Source organism: Euprymna scolopes, chromosome 12, assembly GCF_053919585.1.
Source record: "Euprymna scolopes isolate OS-2025 chromosome 12, ASM5391958v1, whole genome shotgun sequence".
Lineage (NCBI taxonomy): Eukaryota > Metazoa > Mollusca > Cephalopoda > Sepiida > Sepiolidae > Euprymna > Euprymna scolopes.
The window spans coordinates 92,360,156-92,383,389 of NC_136493.1; the positions used below are offsets into that span (position 1 = coordinate 92,360,156).

Sequence of the window (23,234 nt, forward strand, 5' to 3'; positions counted from 1 at the left end):
AGCGACAGCTGAGAGAGAATTTACTGAAACCACCAAAAAACGCATCAAAACACAGAAATTAGGAACCCGTGACTTCTGGAAAATCTACAACAGTGTAGTAAATAATGGGCAATCAACAATCCCCCAACAATCATGGGGTTGTTTGCTCAGCAACCGAGGAGGCTAACATGCTTGCCAGTCGGTTTGCCTCCAACTCCACACTGGACCCTGCAAATCTTTACTTTCCTTTGCGCACAGACGCCACACGAGACGATCTGGAAATCACCCCATCTCACGTGCATGCTATTATAAAAAATCTTGACACTTCAAAGGCATATGGACCTGATCTCATCCCGGCTGTGCTATTTAAAAAGTGCTCCGCCGAAGTAGCGCCGGTTCTTTCCAAACTTTACAACAAATGCTTTAAGGAATCTTTCTGTCCTGCCCGCTGGAAAACTACTTCCGTGGTATCAGTTTTCAAGAATACTGGTGAAAAAACTGACCCAGTAAATTACTGCCCCATTAGCCTCCTCCCACTTTTCGCCAAAAGATTTGAGTCCATTATTAACCAACCTCTAGTCCATCACCTTACAGATACTAAACTTCTGACCGACCAACAATACGGATTTAGGCAAGCCCGTTCCACAGCAGACATCCTAACTGTAATCTCTGAGCGTATATACCATTCAATTGACAAAGCAGGGGGGTTAGGAGCGGTAGCTCTAGATATATCTAAGGCTTTTGACAGGGTATGGCATGAAGGTCTTCGCAGGAAAATCAGATCATACGGTATCACTGGAAGAATCGTTAACATAATTACGAGAAATCCTTCTTAGATAAGAGAAGAATCCAGGTTGTCATCGATGATCGTACATCTAAACAATATGATATAAATGCGGGAGTGCCCCAGGGGTCTATCCTTGGACCTCTATTATTCCTAATATTCATAAATGACCTTTCTAACAAAATTGCCTGTGAGATGGGTATATATGCTGATGACACCACTCTCTATAACCGACACCACAGGGAAACAAATGAACACATATCTAGAGAAAGATCAAAAACACTAGAGGATGACCTGTAGTGGAATGGAGACAAAAATGGATGGTCACATTCAATGTTGCTAAGACTAAACTTGTTTCCTTCAATAACTACAAGAAACCTCCTCGACCACCAATAGCAATGGCCAAAGACTCTTTATCTGAAAGAACATCTTTTAAACTCATCGGCCTAACGTTCACATGAAACATGAGTTGAAACAATTACATTGAGAGTATACCCAGGGCCGCTCCGAAGAAGGTAGGTTCTATCTACCGTGCTAGAAAGCTACTAACACCCGAAAGTATCCTGTGCCTCTATAAGGCCACCATTCGCCCATGTATGGAGTATTGTTGTCATATTTGGGCTGGTGCATCTGCTACTAGTCTCTCACTCCTAGGCAGGGTTCAAAAGAGAGTCGCCAACCTAATAGGTCCTGAACTGTCATCTAAGCTTCAGCCTCTGTCCCATCGACGTAATGTAGCATCCCACCCTTTCACAGTTGAGATCCCTGTATGTAAGAGAGCCTTCTATTCCAGTAGTTTCTTCCCAAGAACCGCTAGACTTTGGAATTCCCTTCCGAGTTCCTGCTTCCCCAACTGTACTGACATGCAGAAGTTCAAGTGTAACGTGAACCGACATCTTGCTGCCCAAATCCCCACATAGTACCCCTGTAGCTTATGTCCCTGATAGTAGCCCCCTACAGCGAAGTGGCAATGTGCCTTGTTTGGGGTGAAATTGCAATAAAAAAAATGTTTGTTTTTTTTTTAATTAACAAAAAAGAAAAGTCCTGTCAAATCATAAACTTTGCTGTTCCAGCTGACCACAGGGTGAATATCGTGGACAAGGAGAAACGGAGCAAATACACAGAGCTAGCCAGAGAGCTGAAAGGGATATGCAGATGAAGAAAATCAAGATAGTATCTATAGTATGAGCACTAGGAACAATTCCGAAAAAAATTTTGAAAAAAGAATGGGAGAAATTAGAATCAGAGGAATGGCTGGAAATAACAATAATGAAAACAGCTGATATATTAAGGAAAACTCTTGAATACTGAAACTTATACATATGAGCCACATGCACGGGCTAGACAAACTACTGGCGAGTCAAAACATGAAGAAGCGTTACATGGAACCGAGAACATTGAAGCTGCATATCTATCCCCTCCCCTCCAATTGCCCTATCACCGCTTCCTCTAAAAGAACGATACCAAATTATTGAGAAGGGTCAAGGAGGATGGAAAGACCGAGGAGCGAGCGCTGACCAGACCTCCGCTTGACAATTGCGGAGAAAACTGAGACCTTGGGGAAGCTTATTGACACTCAAATTCCAGTGGAGACCAGTGGCTGCCACCAGCGAGAAATCAATGGTAAAAGGCTGTTTCAATAACGCAAATTTATTTGCAAATGTTATCGAAAGAGGTGGAGAGTACTGGAAATCTGAGGAGACTTGTTGTCACTCACCTTTCAGGGAACACCACAGGTTATTTTCAAGAAAGATCTTTTATGGGCAGTGCGAAAGCTCCTTGTGAGCCAATGATAATAAATGTAAAAATGTTTGATATGATCGCATAATACTTTATAATCAAAAAAACTCTAGGGATATATATCCATGCGCGCGCGTGTGTATATTTCTCATAGGGGCTAGTTTTATTCTTTTTTTCTATTAATAACTCATACCTTTTTAGTTTTATCGCCATGTGTTTAAATTTGAGAGTATTACCTGACAAAGAAAATGTGGTATGAATCGAAAGCTTATCATAAATTCCTTATCGAATCGCCAGCTTTTTACGCAGGTCTTGAACAAAACTTGATATAGCCTATATTCTAAAGCTTATTGTTTACAGGAAATGCTGAAAATAGACATATTAAGCAGAAAGTGTTATAATTGAATATGTTTTACAACGTTCACCCGAATATTTGTGGTATGTATACACATTAAAATCAAGAAACCTCATAACAACAGTTGAAGTAAAAACTCAAAATGTTTGCGTCATTTTATTTCCAACATAAAACTTTTTTTAAACTGTTTTCTCATTTTAATAAACTATGATAATGAAAATATACACCTACTCACTGTGTCGTGGTATGAATTTGTAATTACAGGAAGTTAGGAACGTCTATAATTACATCGAATTGTGAATATGGCAATATTATTTTTCTGCACCGTATTAACCAATAGAAACGTATTATTATAATTTCGACAAGAACGCAAACTCATCTGTGAATGAAGTTAATGCCCGCTTTTTTTATAAACCAGAACAATTGCTTGGTGATTTGATCCCTTTTTCTGCTATTTTTTTTATTCTTTTTTAGATTGATCCATAAATTTTCCTGTGTGGAACGTTAAATATCAAAAACCAAAACCTCTATTTATATATATATATATATATATATATATATATATATATATATATATATATATATATTCTTCGGAATAGTTTTTATTTAACAATCAGTGGTTATGTAAACGTGAGATTGTTGGTTTACAAAATATTACTGGCAGTAATATTCTATAAGTTATCCCATCTAAACAAAAATTGCTGGATATGCAAGATAGAGCAAATAAATTAAATTGTAATTCAATGAATTTCAAAAAACTCTCATTGAAATGAAATGAATTGGTTGAGTTTCATATCAAAGAATTTTTATTATTCTAAGCAAGACAAAGAATGTTTTAGAAAGTTTATCTCCTTAACCTATAGGGTTTCGATGTCTACCATCTCATCAGAGGAGTGAAAATATTAGCAAATAGTTATAAAGGTATGCACCCTATTTGCTAAAGTCAGTGAGACATGGAAAGTCAAAGTGAAAATAATACATTTATCAGAAGTCCTGTAGCAGGAGTATTTGTAGAAAAAGGATATGAATGTTTTTGTTGATCCAACTTGTTTGGTAAAATCCATATTATACGTTCTTTACCTCCGTTTGGTAATAGTTTTCAAGTAATCCGCATAGCTGTGTACATATCCGAATCGGGCAAGTGCTTGTTTAAATTTGTTTTGGGTCCAGCCGAAAATAATTTCAAAGTCTGGTGGAAGCCTTTTCATTAGAAGTTTATATTATATTTAGTGTGGCGAAGTGTTAGGTAGAGTAGGTAATGGTAAGTGGTAGGAGGTGGGGTGAGACATTTGTGCCTATTCATCCTAATATACACATGAACACACATATACAAACTCAACACTTACACACAATATACATATGTTATATATATATATATATAGATACAACTTACATACATACATACACATATATACATATATACACATATACATATATACACACACTTAAACATGCAGACATCTCTATAAAAATAAAAATATATATCTCTTCAAGTAGAATCTAAGAATCATAAAGTTTGACCGGTCGCTTTATTGAGGTTAGGTCGTGTACAAGATATAGGGACTTGGTTCGGGGGGGGGGAAGGAGCTTAATAAAAATAAGAATCTCAAACCACCTACATTCCTTCAAAAATGAAAGATCTCAAAACAATGATAATAATAGCACATCTTTAACCAAATTAATCAATAGCCTAGAGGACAAGAAAATTCCAGATTCAATTAAATGGAGAATACTGAATAAATCTAGATCATATGCCCCAGGGGATAAGTGTTGCAATCTTTGTATATCCGAGGCAGTTAACATCATAACCTTCAATAAACCCATAATTAATACCAAGAACGAGCTAGTGTCCAGATGTAAACACAAGAAAAAATTTAAATACAGCAATCTTAAAATAAAATAACATACACTCTCTGTACAAATGAGAAATAGGTAAAAACAAAGTACTAAATACATACCAGTCTTGACTAAAATCTAAACATTTACTTTACTAATAATATAATAATGTTCATTTCTAAAGATAGGTTCTTAATAACCTGTTTTAACACATAAAATAACTTTCTTTGTTTGTGTATATGCACATGTTAAGTAGAGCCTCACTATAAGCACATTAAAATACTACACTTTAAATCTCCTACACGAAATTGGCACTCTAAGATCTAATTATAATAGTATTTCCAAAAGCATGTAGCTTCCCATTTAAAGAATTTATAATTCCGCACCCATCTACTAACCAGAAAAGGAGTAAAAATTCCCCATTACAAGGTAATCTCCAGATCCGTACGTATAAACAAGAGAGAACTATACTCATTGATGCGTCATCTCTGATGGTACTAGGTTAATTAAATTCTATAACCATAGTTACACAATCCCATTTTTTTCATCTTATTAATGTTAAATTAGCAGAGGAGGGGTTAAAAAATTATTAAAAAATTTAAAAAATAAAAAATATCATTGATAAACTTAGGTAAGTTACATACACTAATTATTCCTATAAATTATAGTTTAAATAAGTGCATACATTTTTATTTCTAAATACATTCTTTATATATATGAGGGTATATCTGTCTATATATGGAACACCTGGTATCTGTGGGTATATATGGGCTTAGATGTAAGTATACATAGAATAAGTGAGCGTATGTGTGTATTAACCGTATGGTTGCGAGTATGTATAAAAAATATATATTGTACACGTTCATGCATGTGTACGTGTGGGTATATATATATGTTATGTGTGGGTATATATAGGTGTGTATGTGTATATATGTGTATATGTATGTATATATATGTATATATATATATATATATATATATGTGTGTGTGTGGGTATATGTGTGTGTATGTATATGTATTAATAATGCAGTTATAGAAAATTTCCCCGGTTAAATATTATTAAATAGCATAAGGTTATGGAAATACTGATTTTAAACGTTTTTTTTTTTTCCAGTAAGGTATTATCATTACTTTATTACCTTGTTTTAACTTACTTAGCATTGAACTATTACCGTAAGGACCATAAAATAAAGATAAAACGTTCCATCAATAATATTAGAATTAATTTCACAATTAGCTAATAAACATTAGTATATTCTAAACTTTATGTCAATCCTCTTTCTAAGGGTAAGATAGATACGTATAAAATTAATAATAATTAGCACCTCATGGGAAGTACATATAACTTGAGTTGACAGAACAAATACAATTTAAATTGACAATGAGGTTTGCGGTTAAACTAGGAAAAATCAGGAAAAAAAGAATTATTCAATTTACGTATTTGGCCCATCTCTTTATTTTAGTTTATTTTGTTTTTGTTGTTATATCCATATTCTTATTCCTACTCCTTTCTCCCCCCCCCCCGAACCAAGTCCCTATATCTTGTACACGACCTAACCTCAATTAAGCGACCGGTCAAACTTTATGATTCTTAGATTCTACTTGAAGAGATATATATTTTTATTTTTATAGAGATGTCTGCATGTTTAAGTGTGTGTATATATGTATATGTGTATATATGTATATATGTGTATGTATGTATGTAAGTTGTATCTATATATATATATATATATATAACATATGTATATTGTGTGTAAGTGTTGAGTTTGTATATGTGTGTTCATGTGTATATTAGGATGAATAGGCACAAATGTCTCACCCCACCTCCTACCACTTACCATTACCTACTCTACCTAACACTTCGCCACACTAAATATAATATAAACTTCTAATGAAAAGGCTTCCACCAGACTTTGAAATTATTTTCGGCTGGACCTAAAACAAATTTAAACAAGCACTTGCCCGATTCGGATATGTACACAGCTATGCGGATTACCCAGGATATAACTTGGAAACTATTACCAAACGGAGGTAAAGAACGTATAATATGGATTTTACCAAACAAGTTGGATCAACAAAAACATTCATATCCTTTTTCTACAAATACTCCTGCTACAGGACTTCTGATAAATGTATTATTTTCACTTTGACTTTCCATGTCTCACTGACTTTAGCAAATATGGTGCATACCTTTATAACTATTTGCTAATATTTTCACTCCTCTGATGAGATGGTAGACATCGAAACCCTATAGGTTAAGGAGATAAACTTTCTAAAACATTCTTTGTCTTGCTTAGAATAATAAAAATTCTTTGATATGAAACTCAACCAATTCATTTCATTTCAATGAGAGTTTTTTGAAATTCATTGAATTACAATTTAATATATATATATATATATATATATATATATATATATATATATATATATATATACTAGCAAAAGTACCCGTCGTTGATTGGGTTCAAAAACAGCCTACAGAAAATGGACTCTGATTTATGAAAGTATGATAGGTTATGAAAAGGAAGGGTTGTAAATTTGGGTTGAATTTGGGGGTATCAAAACCAAAGCAAAATATGATGAAAGTAAAAATAAAATAGATAGACCCCATAATTTATTATACCATACCTGTTCACACTGAAATACTTATCACAGTATTCTGTAGATCTATATTAAAAAAAAACTTGTTAAACTTTGTGACATATTTCCATTCTATGGAGGTCAGATGCGAACGAACACCTCATAATTTTATTATACCATATTTCTTCAAACTGAAACATAAGTATCAAAGTATACTTATGCAGATACATATGAAAAGTCTTTATTAAAGTTTGTGCCTATTTCCATTCTATGGAGGCCAGGCACGAACGCAGACCTCACAATTTTATTATACCATCCCTATTTAAGTTAAAACATGCTTATACAAAGTATTCTTATGTACATATATATCAAAAACACTTGTAAACATTTTTTTTTCTTAATTTTTTAATTTTTTATGTACATACTTTGTGGACCAGGCGCGAACGCAGACCCCACAATTTTAATGAACCACCGTTCTGCCAGATCAAACATACCCATTCCTGTGTCCCGATACATCTTCTATCATTATATGTAATCAGTTTTTTAAAATAGTCAACCATATAGGAGCCTATTCGTGACCAGACACACACAAACACACAGACACATACATTCAGCTTTATATATATATATATATATATATATATATATATATATATATATATATATATATATATATACCGTTGTTTTATCCGCTGCTGCGTATAGTATTTCGTAGCAGGGAGACCTGACGTTGATTGGGATTAAATATGAGGATCAACGAATGTTCCACACTTCAAATATTTAAGTGAGTTCTTGAAAATCAAATGGAAGGCAATTACTGCTAATTTTTTTCTTAAATATTAATTAGATTATTTGGTCGAAATTGCAGAGAACTCATTGGAAATAAGGGATGTTTACCAAATATTAAACTTTGTTGATAATTTGTTCACAATCAAGTATTAACAAGATCTTTTCTTAATTTTTGTCCAGTAATTCATTTTCTTTGTTAATCTCTATATTTGAGAAAACTGTTATTTCTATTGTTTTGTTTAATCTTTCTTTTTAAGAAAACTTTTATATAAAGTGTTAAAACTTTGTATAATATTTATGTATTACAAATCAATCTTTATTCTGTAAAAAAGTTCATTGTTAATCGCGTATTACTTTTTAAGTAATACACATATTTATTTCTTTGTTGTTTCCGTTCCTTATATTACGGCCAGTACTGTGTCTGCATATGATCTTTTAAAACGTACATGTTGTATAATTGATCTGCATAACAGTAATCTAATTTGGTTGCAATATAGAAGTGATTAATGAAAAGAATCTTTCGTACTTATTTAGATACTAGTAGGGTGATTCGATGTTGCCTGGGATTGAATGATGGTCAACGACTATTTCACACGCCCATATTTTTACTGCCATCGAAATCGGTGAAAGCACACATTTTTCAATCAAATCCATTAATTGTTTATAGATATTAACTTAGAGAATACAAAAATATCTACGGAGCCAGTAACTTTCTCTTCTTTTCCAAACAACAGCCAACATGCCTGAAGATGGTCGAAGACCAATCCGACCGAAACGTTGCACAAATAACACTCAAGATGGGAACAATATCTGATCAATAAAGTAATATAACCAATCAGGTCTTATCCGAAAAAGTCAGAATTTGAAACGTTAAGTATTATTGCTTTAAACTTTTTGCTTTAAACTGAAACATTAATTTCGAACGCGCCCTTGTAATATTAAAGAATCTACTGTTGATTTTGTATGTTTGACCTTCCGGCTTGTGTGTTAATTAAGCTTTTTAAATAGACTTGTGATGTGAAGCTGTGTAAGATGTTAACTTTGGTCAAAATCGCCTGTTCTTTCTTTTATTGGATTATTTCGATTATCGATTACCGATACTTATCGAAGATATTCCGACACAAACCCCATCTAAGAACACTGCCAGGCACATAAAGTACCTTGGTGTGAAATGTATAAAAATAGGCCCAGCCGTTTTCGAGTCTATTGGGAAAGAACTCACTCACAAGAACACACACACAGACAAATTTTAGTTGTGTATAATTGTAGAGATGGAGATAGATTTAATCTGGAATAGTCGACGTTGCCAGAGATTGGATTCAGAATCTCATATTATTTTGCACTTAGCATATAACACCGTATATATATCTGTTTATTCTTCTTTATTTTTTTATTTTATGATATCAATTCTGTAGGTGAGGCCAAAGCAGGCACTCTGTGTTGATTGGATGAGAGGAGGTGGAAGTAATGCGACACTAACTGAAATAAATTACTTTACGGGGCACATCTGGCGTTTCTCGGGAGTCAGTAAAGAACCTTGTTCGCCTATTAACATGTTTTTTTTTCTTTTTGCAAGTTATAATTGGACTAAAATATGGTAATACGTCGTATTTACGTTTTTATTGACATCACATGCGAACAGGACCTTCTTTGAACAAAATGCATATATCAATGTACATTGCGTAATCTTGTTTAAGAATATATCTATCTCTGAAATTCCAGGAGATGTTCGTAAACAAAAGGGCAGAAATATCATAGAATTTGTTGCTCTAAAGAAAACAACACTACAGCTTAATTTTAACGCTTTTATTGAAAAAATCAATTCAGGAAACTTGATTATGTAGTAGAGCTGATATATATTCAATGTAGTCGTTTTCAGCCTCAATCACCGCCTCGATACGGGTCCGGAACTGGGAGCATGTCTTTTCCACAAGCGCCGGTGGGATGTCGGCGAATACTCGGCGGATAGCGTCGATCAGGCTGGCGCTGGTGTTGTGGGAGGTCACGTTGGTGATGTTCTCGACCTATGACTAAACGAAATAGACCATCGGGTTCAGGTCGATCTCGATCGTTGAACATTATGTTACTTTCAGACATAATAGAAAGCTCCTATCGCCCTCGGAATTGATACACAACTGCAACAATAAAAGAAAACTGGTTTTCATTAAACAGAAATGAAATAATGTCGACTTTTCTGGGGCCACAATGTTTCGTTCCACCCCGTATATATCGTTCAAAATTATGTAAGTTGTATTTTTAAGTGAGACTACAACACCAATTTTTTTGATATATCGCTATTTGGTTCGAGTTAGCCTATAGTTTTTCTATTTTTAATCGCGGTGTTAATGGTACGAATTGAATTAAATTTAATTCGATATTCCTGGTAATTCTTGAGCCTGATAAAAGAAACCGTAAAGTCGATAGATACAAAAATTCTAACTGACTTAAACAGAGCATGGAATAATCACGTTGATATGCCGATTCTCGTTAGATCACTGAAGTTAAGCAACGTTGTACATGGTCAGTAGTAGATGTGTAATCATTTCAGAATACCAGGCGCTGTATATAGGAGGACGTCGACACCTTCCTGCAAGTACTGCAAAAACGTTACATTGTCATCTTCCCTGTAAAATGGGGACATGCAGCTTATGAATTTGATATTGCGATAAAATAATTTATTAAAATAGTATATTAGTGTTAAGACTAAATTCAATATTTTGAATAAAATATTTGTTTTATTATTTGATAATATAAGAATTTTTTTGTTTGAAAGTCATTGGGGGCACTTCGGCAGTATGCAGACGGCGGTTATTGGTCAAATGATGCGGCAAATAAGTAACAAACATGTTTTTTTTTCCGAACAGAAAAATATTTGAAAGCCAAAACATTTATTGTATAAAAATGTATTATATGACTGTAAAGTCTGCGAAAGGAAATATAATTTTAATAAAACAATTTTGTAATGAAAGCAGCATTGGATTTTTATAAAGTAAAATAGCTTTATTTTTTTTAAATAAATTAATTAAATATAACACATTTTTTTAATTAAATCAACTTTGAAGGGTCAACAACAAATTAATAATTTAAATGTTTTTTATAGAGAAGCGCAACCTGCCGATAAACGCACAATGAAAAAATGGCCGCCGTCCGCATACTGCAGAAATGCCTTTTGTTGTTTCGTGAACACATCAAAGAAGTATATAATTTTTTTTCACTGAGACTTTTGGATATAATAAAATTCTTGACATAGAGGTGGAGCTCAACTTCAGAGAAAATACTTATAATTGAAAAATATATACTCTTGCATATACATTCATTGATTAATTTGAAACAAAGAAATACAATACAGTTTGTAGGAGGTATGAGAGCGCTTTATACCAGGAATTTTGAACCCTAATGTATCTTATCACAAGTACGACGGGATGTGCTTTGTAACAAGATATGGACGCGACATCTAGCAAATACTTCGTATAAATAGTTTTCATAACCCCTACACACTCTATTGTACTCCATTGTTTCAAATTATTCAATAAATCTATATGCATCAGTATACAGTGCCGGCAAAAAGAAAGTCCGCACTTGTAATTTTGTCAAAAACTGACAAATTTATGCTAAATTTAATGTAACTGTTTAAACAACCTCTACATCATTTGATTCGCCTTTTATTCCTCTATAATTTTAGCTGACTATATTTGACTTTCAATTGAAATATTATAGTGTTCACATCAATTTAAAAAAATAACTTCAAATTGAGGAGGCAAAAAGAAAGTCCGTAGCAACAAATTCGCTTAAAATCAGCTTAAATTATCGCCCTTAAATCAGTTTAAAATATCCACCAACAGGCAACAAACATCTCTAATCTTAATTGTTGTTGGTTCAAATTATACAACGTAACATTTAGTCCATATGCCACGACTTTCTCTTAGTGATCATCAGGAGCTCATTAATCTCCACCTTTCTGGTTTATCCAATCGAGAAATCGGCTGAAGATTGAAATGTGATGAGAAAACGGTACGAAAGACTGTGCAAAAGCACCAAAACACCGGCAGTGTTCGTGATGCCCCTAAATCTGGTCGTTTTAGAGTTACTTTTAACAGAGAAGACAATGCTATCAAGATCCGCAACCTAAGAAACAGATTTGAAACGGCTCCCCAAATCCAACAACAGTGCAATCTTGTTAAAAAGTGCTCTCTTTCTACTGTCAAGGACAGAGTAAAGGCATTTAATTTGCAAGGATATGTTGCAAGACGTAAGCCAATGATTTCTGTAAAGAACAGAAAGCGCTATCTGGAATTTGTCATATGCAATGAAGATCATGACTCTTCATAGTGGTCAAAAGTGCTTTTTAGCGACGAAAGCAAGTTCAATAGGCTAAGCAGTGATGGTAGGTAGTACATCCATCGGAGGAAAGACGAAAAATTTAATCCTAGGTGCTCAGTTTCAACACTTCAAGGTGGTGGAGGTTCAGTTTTGGTGTGGGGTATTATTAGTACCCATGGTCCAGGGCTATAGTTCACTTGCAAGGTCGAATTAATTCAACCAAGTACATTAATATATTGACTGGCCATTTTCTACCCTACTTTGATCAGAATTTGGATGATAATCCCATCTTCATGCAGGATAACGCTCCCAATCACACAGCTGGCAATGCCAAGAGGTTCCTGGAAGAGCATGATATTCCGTGTTTGGATGGGCTTGCACAATCTTCAGACCTCAATCCTATGGAAAACGTATTGCAGTACATCAAACAACAGATACGCAATGATAAAATTTTAAATTTGGAAGAACTTTGAGTATTGCTGCAGCTCAATTCAAGGAATTCCCAAAAGATTGCAGGCTGTCAAATTGCAGAAAGGCTAGGCTACTAAACTATTTTATCGACTTTATATATTTTAATTGCCATCACTTAATGCGATTTAAAGTATAGTTTACTTTTCACTTTTCAATTTCCATTTTCGCTCCTTCTCACTTTTACTTCCGCAATAACTGAAGATGCTTCGCGGGCGAATCGAAAGCGCTCGTGACTCTAACAATTACGGAACCTGTATTAGTATTTTCGATTTTGATATACAAAATATTATACGGAAAATCGAAAAAAAAAAAAGAATCATAAAGCAAAGTCTCTCCGTTGCATTTAATAATGCTTGCTTGAATATATATATATATATATATATATATATATATATATATATATATATATATATATATATATATATATATATATTCGTGATAGGAAGAATAATCCGAATCGGGAACTGAAAAATCGGAACTTTTGGGATATCGGAATCGGTACCGGAATAGGAAAAATTTGTGCTTATTTTCGATGCCCAAAACGATTCTTTTAATTATATTTTTTATTTGATTTTTTTTTAAACAAAATCTTTCAATGCGGGTACTAATAATAAAATAATACGTTTACTAAAATATTAAACATGTGTTTACGGTAATGAGAAAAAATAACAAATCTATATCTAGTTAAATAATTAGAGATTTAAAAAGAATCTGGATCGGTAATTTTATCGGAATCGGAAATTTAGTATGTAATCGGTAGCTGTATGGGAATCGGGAAAAATATTAGAAATCGTCCCATCACTCATATATATATATATATATATATATATATATATATATATATATATATATATATATATATATATATATATTCAGGAACATCTATTTTGCTGTTTACTACTTATCGGTGTGACTAAACCTAACGAAATTTAATGTCTGCATCTACATTTTGCTTGTCTGTTATTGTTGGTAATTCTGTTGTTCTTTCCATAATTTATTTGTTTTGATATGAAGTGTGTTTCCTTTCTGCCATCGAAAAACGCGCCTCCGGAAGAAGCCAGTAGAGACCTTACCTTAACGTCGGGCATTACACGAGACAAAAGCAATTGGCGAGATCGCCCCGGATAATGTATCGCATGTAAAGGTCAAACATATTTAGAATGTCGTGCTTGTCTAAACACGACGATAGCTGTCATCTTTGCTTGCCTTTCACAAAGCGTTTTTCCTTTGTTATAAGACATTTGTCTGAAAAAAGGTTTCGTCGGATGGGAAATCGTGTTTTGTAAGTTCGTTCAATGTACTTTATTCACGTGTGTACTTTACGTATTACAGAAACTGATTGCGTGTAATACTTTTCCAAACAAATCGTTCTCACATGTCGTTTCCAACAAACGCGTACTAGTGCACATGTGCGTTATCACCAGTGAACGATAAAAAAAAACGATCAACAAAACAAAACACTTTTACATACATGCACGGTCGTTGATCTTTTATTCTTTTTATCGCAGTTTCCTTTGTTGTTTATGACTGGACGTTTCCTGTGTGGTTGCATCCTCTAGAGGATGTTGATCGTTTTCTTTTTAAACTTTGTCGAATAAAACTCATGTATGGAAATTCAATGGAGACTTGTTGGCTTTCAAAGGTTTTATTTAGAGGAGAGATATTTACAAGGGAAGAGACGAATCTAATTCTGAATATTTATTAACTTGTTTTTCCCCAAAACTTGGGGATTGAGAGACTAGACGGCAGATATCGAGGTGACATTCGCATAGATTCTCTCTACGATTTTAGACTATGTTGTCTCTCGTTGTTCAAGTCCGACTAACTAGAAACTCTGCTCTATCTCTCGAACACCGTATGTCATTTCTATATAATATCATTCGACACCTGTATTTCTAGCGCATTTGATTTAAAGAGGTAATCCTTGCTTCAATCGCGCCAGCTGGACTGGATCAAATTTCTGTTACCCTCCTGGTTATCTTAACAGGTACATGTATTGCATGTAATTCTTGTCGAAGTTCATACTAGTTAACATATTATCTACTTACTGGCATAATGCCTTTACTAATATATAAAAAGAACGTTGTCTGCGTATGTAAGTTCGTTGTTTATGGACTCCGAAACGACTCAGCCAATTTTTATGAAATGTCACACATATGTACTTAATATATATCGCAGTGTTCTTAGATTGTTTGTATTGGAATGTTATTAATAATTATCGATAATCGAAAAACTCCGATGAAAGAAGGAATGGGTGATTTTGACCAAAGTTAACACCTTATACAGCCTAACATCACAAGTGCATTTGAGAAGTTTTATTACCACACAGAACAGGAAGGCCCGTCATATAAAATCAACACTATATTCATTGATATAACAGGTGCGTGTTCGAAATGAATGTTTCTCTTTAAAGCACAATTGAATCATGATGCTTGACTTTTTTTTATTTTAAACTTTAATTTAAGCTATTATTATCGCACAAGCAATAACGCTATGCATATAAAATCGACAGTAAGTTCTTTGATATGACAGGTGCGTATTTGAAATGAATGTTTCTCTTTAAAGCCGAATTGCACCATAATACTTGACTTTTGCATTTTAAACTTTAATTCAAGCCATTATATAAAATAATCTTATAAAATAAACAGTAGGTTCTCTACAGTACAATGTAGACTGCAATATATTGTAGACTGGCACTGCAGGAAGGCACGTGTAGCTTTCTTCTCGATGCACCGTGATGGGTCGCCAACTAAAACAGGAAATCAATTGATTTGATTTAAAAATGAACGATTTCACAGATTTCCCCATGCTTCCGTTGTCTTGTTAGGGGCAGTAGCGCGTGTAATTGTGAGGCAAGAGTTGCGCAATCTCCAACCACACCTCTTCTGAATCGGGACTGTTTGAGTCCAGTGGCAAGGAGAAGACCAGGACGACTGGAAACAATGCCGAAACCAAAACTTATGAATTTTTCTTCGTAAAGTTATTTATTACCAGGAATGGAAGTCTATAAGAATTAAACAACTCGGATGTAAGTGTGACACGGAAAATAAATAAATAACACACACGCTATCGTATTAATATATAGATTATTCAAATATTATTGTAAAATATTATTTAGTAAAAATATTTAAATAATAAACAAAGGTTATAATAATATTTTATTATAACATGATTGAAAAAAAGAAAAGAAACGCGTACACTGATTTTTCTTATCTGTAATTTAATTATTTAGTTAATTCGTTTGAGTATTATAATTATTTGTCATGGCTTATTTCAATAGTTTTATTATTATTTCTGTTATTTATTGTTATCTTTACTTTCAGCTATTTATGTAGCTTTATCTTTACCTTTGTTTTTGCTGGTTAACGAACGAACAAAACCGACATCATTCGAATCGATTAATAACGTATGTTGCTCTTGAGAAAATCAACAACGATAAATGAGCGCGCGAATTTGAAAAACCCGTAGAAAAACTTTACAAAAAAACAAAAAAAAACGAATCACATAATACCTTTCTCATTTATATTTGGAGTTTTGTAAACGCAAATCCCAGATCCAAGCTGACAAACATATGCACCAATAAGGTTGTTAGCATTTAGAGAGAAAAACGCACGGACATTTATTTCATAATGGAAGCAATTTTTGCTTTCATTAGAGGTGCCCTCGCTTAATTTTATGACGCTCTGGCTGTCTGTCCCTTCATCAGTTAATCATGATTCAATTTGAAATTTCATTTTCATCGTTAAACGCGCTCATATATATATATATATATATATATATATATATATATATATATATATATATATATATATATATATATATATATATATATATATATATACTAATGACACACCAAAGTCAAAAGACACTGGAGGATAAAAGATAATAAAATTTTCAGTTGGATGATAAACAATCATTATGATAACGTTTCCCTCCATCTCAGCATCATTAGCTGGACAGTGTCCGAGGCATCTCTTAGATCCGCATCGGAACATGTTTCGCTCAGGAAACAGTTCGTGAGAAAGTGTGTGATCATCTTCGTGTTAGTGTCGCGGACACTGAACTTCCTGTGTATAGCCACACTTGTGCAGGTTGTACCGTGCTTTAGTGTCCTTCGCTCAGGCTCATTTGAGTGTTAACCATTCTTTTCAGAGGAGTTCAGGGCTTGCCGGGTGATCTTCTGTCGGTGCCGAAAGAGTCGCTATGTTATGTACGACAGAATTATTCCACCAACACAGGCCGAAAAAACGCTAGCGTTGTTCGTATGAGGCCTGTGAGCATCTCTTGATGTCCATATAAATGGATGGCGATTGCCGTTGCTTTGTTTATCGCGCTCATGATGAACAATATTATGAAAGGATTGGAAACAATGAATTCGGAAAGCGCAATTTAATTACTTAAAAGAGCAACTCGCCAAATATTTGTTAACAAGGAACTGGAATGCGCCCACATTGTAGTCAGTAAAAAAGCAATCCTATGATATTGTGGTTAACGTAGGAGGGAATATTGAAAGAAACTCTGTTCATGACAGTTCTATTTTAGTTTAGCTATACAGAGGAAGAAACTTGGACATTGCAGTGGAGATAAGAAAATAAGTTCTTGCTGCGAATGTTTTATGAAATTGACGAATCCTACTTTAGATGCGTCTATCTATCTCTATAAGCGGTTATGTCCGTCGGTTAGTCTGTCATGTTTTTTTTTGTTGTTTTTTTAATTGGAGGTCATCGCTAATTAAACCCCGGGTGCCACTCTTGGATAAAGGTTAATGGGAGTTAGGTAGATGGTGAGACAACATCGTGATGATCAGTAATGGTGGAACTTGAGTCGGGTTTTAATTATATAAAAGTTTGGCTCAACAAAGCACTTTTTTGCATTAGATTTGAAATAGATAATACTATATTCATCTGATAAGCAATCCTACGGTATTATGTTCCACAGAAGGACTGTTCTTCTAAAGAAAATTTCCTCATAAACTTTTATCGGTCTTGCTCGTTTTTGTTAAAATTACAATTTTTTTTAGCCTCGTTTAAAGTTTGAAATACTATTAACGTTTGTCTGTACTGCGTCAGTTTGAAATATTTTCTTCGTTTGATCCAGCTCAAATTTCAAATAACTTTTACTTCGTTCTGTTACCTGTAAGTTTGTAGTAATAATTTCATTGGTTCGTCACGTTTAAGTCTGAAAATAGAATTTTCGTTTATGTGGCATGTTAATGGTTGAGACAGAATTTTTATTAATCCGGTACGTTTGATTTTGGAATAATGTTTCTGTTGATCGATAAACCTTTAGTTGTGAATAAACTTTTCATTAGTTTGTCATGCTTTCGTTGAAGATATAATTTTATTTGCTCTATCAAGCTTTTTATTGGAAATTGATCCAGACAAGATATGAATCCACTTTATGTAAGAAGTTAAAAAAACAAAACAAAATACGAGGGGCTAAATAAGAACAAAACCCAAAGAGTAAACAAAAAAAATGAATGTATAAAAACTAAAAGATAAAGAGTTCACAAAACTAAAAGATAAAGAGTTAACGAAAACAAAAAATGAGGAGTTTACAAAAACAAAAGACGAGGAGTAAACAAAAACAAAAGATGAGGAGTTAACAAAAATAAAAGATGAGGAGTTAACAAAAACAAAAGATGAGGAGTTAACAAAAATAAAAATTAGGAGTTAAAAAAAACAAAAGATGAGGAGATAACAAAATATACAGTGAGAGGTTTACAGCAACAAAAAATGCGGAGTTAACAAAAACAAATATTAAAAAGTTAAGAAAACAAAAGATGGGGAGTTGACAAAAACAAAAAATGATGACTTAACAAAACCAAAAGATAAAATGTTAACAAAACAAAAGATTAAAAGTTAACAAAAAAATATTTATGAGTTAACAAAAACAAAAAGTTTACAAAAACAAAAGATGAGGAGTTAACAAAAACATAAGATGAGGAGATAAAAACAAAAGATGGTGCGTTAACAAAAAAAATGAGTTTACAAAAACAAAAGATGAGTGGTTAACATAAACAAATGACGAAGTCTTAACAAAAACAAAAAATAAGGGGTTTACAAACAGAAAAGATATGGAGTTAACAAAAACAAAGATGAGGAGTAAACAGAAACAAATAATGAGGAGTAAACAAAAACAAAGAAAATGAGCAGTAAACAAAAACAAAAGATGAAGAGTTTACAAAAACAAATAATAGAGAGTTAACAAAAAAAAAGATAGGGAGTTAACAAAATATACAATGAGAGGTTTACAAAAAAAATGAGGAGTTTACAAAAACAAACCATAAGGCGTTAGCAAATAAAAGATGAGGAGTTAACAAAATAAAAAAGAGTGTACAAAAATGAGGAGTTAGCAAAAACAAGATATGAGAAGTTAACAAAAACAAAAAATGAGTAGTTAAGAAAACCAAAAAGATAGGAGTTAACAAAAACAAAAAATGATGAGTTAACAAAAACAAAAGATGAGTAGTTAACAAAAACAAATAATGATGAGTTAACAGAAACAAGAGATGAGGAGTTAGCAACAACAAAAGATGAGGAGTTAACAAAACAAAAAATGAGCAGTTAACAAAAACAAATAATGAGGAGTTAACAATAACAAACAATGAGGAGTAAACAAAACAAAGGATGAGTAGTTAAAAAATATAAAATGAGGAGTTAACAAATACAAAAGATGAAAAGTTAACAAAACAAAAAATGGGGAGTTAACAAAAACAAATAATGAAGAGTAAACAAAAACAAATAATGAGGAGTAAACAAAAACAAAAAATGAGGAGTTAACAAACCAAAGGATCAGGAGTTTACAAAATATAAAATGAGGAGTTTACAAAAACAAAAGATTAAAAGTTAACAAAAAACAAAAAATGAGGAGTTAACAAAAATAGAAGATGAAGAGTTAACAAAAACAAAAAAGTAGGAGTTAACAAAACAAAAGATACTTACATTTCGAAATAGCATGTTTCATCGGTTTGGCACGTTTCAATATGAAATCAATTTTTTCGGTTTGTCATGCTTTTGTTTTCTTTTATGGGGATCGGTTCATACAAACGTGAAGCCACTTGATGTAATACTACTTCAAGATCAATAAGTAACCAACGACAAGTGTTAGGTGGATAGATTTTTGTTCAGAAAACAGCAATTAATTCTCCTCCCCTTCGTCAGAAACGTCACTCATTGAATGTGAGAACTAAAGGAAGAAATAAGGGAAGCAAAAGTGAACGAGACTACTAAAAGTTAAGAGAAGATTCACTTCTTACTCAATTGAAACTTAATTTTCTTTTGGTTTGTCACGCTTATGTTTGTAATTGAATTTTCTTTGGTCTGTCATGTTTAGATTTCGAAATAAGATTCACATCACGAAACGTGCATAAATGCCTGGACTGCCATTAAAGTAACAAATCTTTCGGCATCTATGGACGTTTATATAGAACGGTTTTATTCTGTTGTAAGTCCGTTAGCTCGACGGTATTTATACTGAGTGTGTACGAGTGTAGTGAGTTAATTAGGAAATATTTCGTGGAATACTTCCAAAGAAATTAACAGATATGCAACACTGCAGCGATGCGACATGCTTGAAAGACAATTAATCCCGTTGACACACCGGTTTCTGCTGGATCACCAAAGTTAAGCAACGTTGAACCTGGTCAGTACTAAATGGGTGACCATTCGGGACTTCCAGGTGCTGTATGTGCTCTCCGCTTATCTCGGCTTTGTTTCCAGTCGTCCTGGTCTTCTCCTTTCCACTGGACTCAAACAGTGCCGATTCAGGAGAGGTGTGGTTGGGATTGCGCAACCCTTGCCTCACAATTACACGCGCTACTGCCCCTAAGGGGTACCCTTTGTCTTTCGAGACTAAACGGAAGCATGGAAAGGCAATAAAAAACCTATTAGATTATAAAGTTTTTTGCACTCTGTCTAAAGAAAGGCTAATGATTGGTGCATCAGCTCAGATATTGTAATCTGTACTCCATGCACAGTCGAATGGTGGCTTCATAGATATATAGGAAACTGATAGATGTAAAAAAAACAAAAATTGTAGCCCAATAAAAAAAAAGTCTACCTTCCCTGCAGAAAACTAAACATTATCTTCTTTATACTTAATCCACCTTATATTACCTGCCAATGTCACGTTTACAATTCGAAATATAATTCTTAAACGTGCAGAAATGCATGGACGCGACTTAAGAATTAATCTACGTATGTTATTTTGTTTTCATATCGATAGAAGACAATTTAGAAGGGATAAATGATTCCTTTTACTTCTGATGTTTAGAAATTGCAACCTGGATAATAGATCGTCGACAGCTGAGTTTCGTCGGAAAATGTTTAGATTGAAATCAGAATAATTGGCCTTGGAATGTCTGTGAAGGGCATGGGGAGAGGTGGGAGCAATAAATTGCCTCTCTTATATTGTGTCAATCCAGAGCGGCATTTATTGATTGCGAGCTTTGAATTTGACATTCACCAAATTCAGATTGTTATTTTATTTTCAGGTGATATGAATGGCTGAGTCCGTGGTCGATCACGCTTCAGCCTAAAATAGGATTCCAATCACTAAACCTGAACATTCAATGGACGACAGATGTGATTATAGATGCGTCCAAGTATCTAAAATATGAGGCTCTGTCCGTTTGTCTGACGGTCAGTTTGTGAGCCATACTTCAGTTTGACAAAACATTTTTTTTTTATAAATAACATTTTATTTGAAGTGTCACGCTTAATTTTGAAATAGCAGTTACTTTGGTCTGTCATGCTTATGCTTAAAATAGCTGTAGGTTTAGTCTGTTACGTTTCAGTTTGGGATAGTAGTTTATTCGGTATGTTACACTCGTAAATAGTTATTAAGTTTGAAATAGATGTTTATATTGTCTGTCATGTTTCAGTTTAGGATAGCAGTTTATGTGGTTAGTTACGCTTGTAAATAGCTATTCAATTGTGTGTAAACTGAGGGATTTTATTAGTATATATTACAGTAAATGTAATGATCAGCGGCAGTTGATTGAAGTATTAGTATTGTATGTAAAATAAACAGATAAGTTTTCCAGGTTAATTTATTTGTCGACTGTAGATAAGTTGTGATTAGACTTGAACACGACCATGCTATATTCATCTGGGAAGCAACCCCACGGTATTATGTTCCACAGAAGGTCAATTCCAGAGAATTTACTCATGGACATTTCCTCTAATTTTCATCGGTCTGCCTTGCTTATGTTGAAATTACACTTTTGTCTGTCTCGTTTAAGGTCGTTTGAATCCTGACTAACTCAACAAGCAGCAAAATCTCGCCCCTCTATTATAGAGATCCCTAAAGACCGGAAATCCTTCTACTCTAATAGTTTCTTCCCTCATATTGCTAAACTTTGGAATTTTCTCTCGGTCTCCTAATTCTGTGACTGTACTAACAAGCAGAAATGTAAATGTAATGTAAACAAATATCTCGCTGTTCAGCTTCGTAGATTGTTAAACTGTAGATTTGGCCCAATTTATTAGTCCGTTCTATACAATTGGCAATATGCCTTGTTTTGGGTGAATAAGAGAAATAGAATAAAAAAAAACGTACTTAAGAACGTATCTGATATTTACATAAGTAGAGGATTGCATCAGGAGTCTGATGCTTTAGCCAAAACCACTGTCAATAATTTCCCCCACTCTTTATCTGTGCCTAAACCTAAACGTAGATTCCATGAACAAAGCTTCTTTCTTAAAACTGCACACCTGTGGAACTCTCTTCCGTTTGCCTACTTTCCAGCTGACTACAATCTGATTGTCTTCAAGTCCAACGTAAACAAGTTCTTGATGAACCGTCCCCCTAAGTAATCCAATTTACAAAATTCCCACTACTTATGTTTACTGCGCTATAATCACATTGACTAATGTATACCCATTAACCCTTATCCTTGAGTGGCCTCCGGGCCTTGAGAAGTGGTGATTACTGTGTAAAAAAAAAAGAGCGGTAGAAGAATCCAAACATTTTCCATTAACTTTAGCAACGGATTGTATATGTTTTAGATTTTATAAAAGCAAGGCTCAAACATGAGGACCGTTCATATCGCCCAAGGGGAAAAGATATCAGGTGAGGTGGGTAAAAGAACGAAGCTTGGTGTTGGAGGTGTTAAAAGTAATAAACATCTGTTGCCATTTCACCACGTGGTACGGATCAGAAGCGAGGGTAATAAGATGTTGGTTAGAAACTTTCTTTGAACTGCTGGCACAGACATTTGTGCTATCTACAGAAGTGTCAACAAATCTTGTTAGAATATGATTTGGACGACTATTAATGAAGATCGGGATGTACATTGATCTGAGAATAGATAACTGAGACGAGCTGGCGTCTCTACTATAAGTTGTTTTATGCACATTTTAAAATAAAATCGTTTTA

The 23,234-nt window shown here is 33.7% G+C and overlaps 1 protein-coding gene across 2 annotated transcripts in view; it reads left to right on the forward strand.

Moving 5' to 3' along the window:
- The window catches only part of LOC145291420 (secretin receptor-like), a 480,255-nt gene that overhangs the window by 313,630 nt on the left and 143,391 nt on the right, over positions 1-23,234 (forward strand). The gene's annotated exons all lie outside the window — the stretch shown is intronic.